This window comes from Orycteropus afer, unplaced genomic scaffold (genome assembly GCF_000298275.1).
Source record: "Orycteropus afer afer isolate SDZICR_OR568_19922 unplaced genomic scaffold, OryAfe1.0 scaffold00012, whole genome shotgun sequence".
Lineage (NCBI taxonomy): Eukaryota > Metazoa > Chordata > Mammalia > Tubulidentata > Orycteropodidae > Orycteropus > Orycteropus afer.
The window spans coordinates 15,606,506-15,607,009 of NW_006921599.1; positions in this window are offsets into that span (position 1 = coordinate 15,606,506).

Below are 504 nucleotides of genomic sequence, written 5' to 3' on the forward strand. Positions count from 1 at the left end.
ACCAGCATTTGTTATTTTCTGTCTTGTTGAACCTTGCCATCAGTGTTGGGGTGAGACGGTATCTCATTGTTTTGATTTGCATCTCTCTGATGGCCAATGATTGTGAGCATCTCTTCACGTATTAGCTGGCCACCCAAATATCTTCCTTGGTAAAGTGGTTATTCATGTCTGCTGCACATTTTTCTATTGGATTGTTAATTCCTTTGGTGTTGAGGCATTGGAATTTTCTATAAATCTTAGAGCTAAGTCCCTTGACAGATATGTAATTATCGGGAAATGTGAATTTGTTGCTGTCATTTTTGTTATGTGCTTTCTTGTGGTGTCAACTTCTTTGTTCCATATAATTTTCTATGCTGAGCTCATTTTGTTTATGAATTGTGTTATCACTTCCTTCGTTGCTATTGTTTTAGTATTTGCTAACTATTTGAGCTGGTCCTCTTTTTTCTTTTAATGTGAAGGTTTATCATTTTTCTTTGAGGTTACCCTGTGATTTATAGTTTTCTT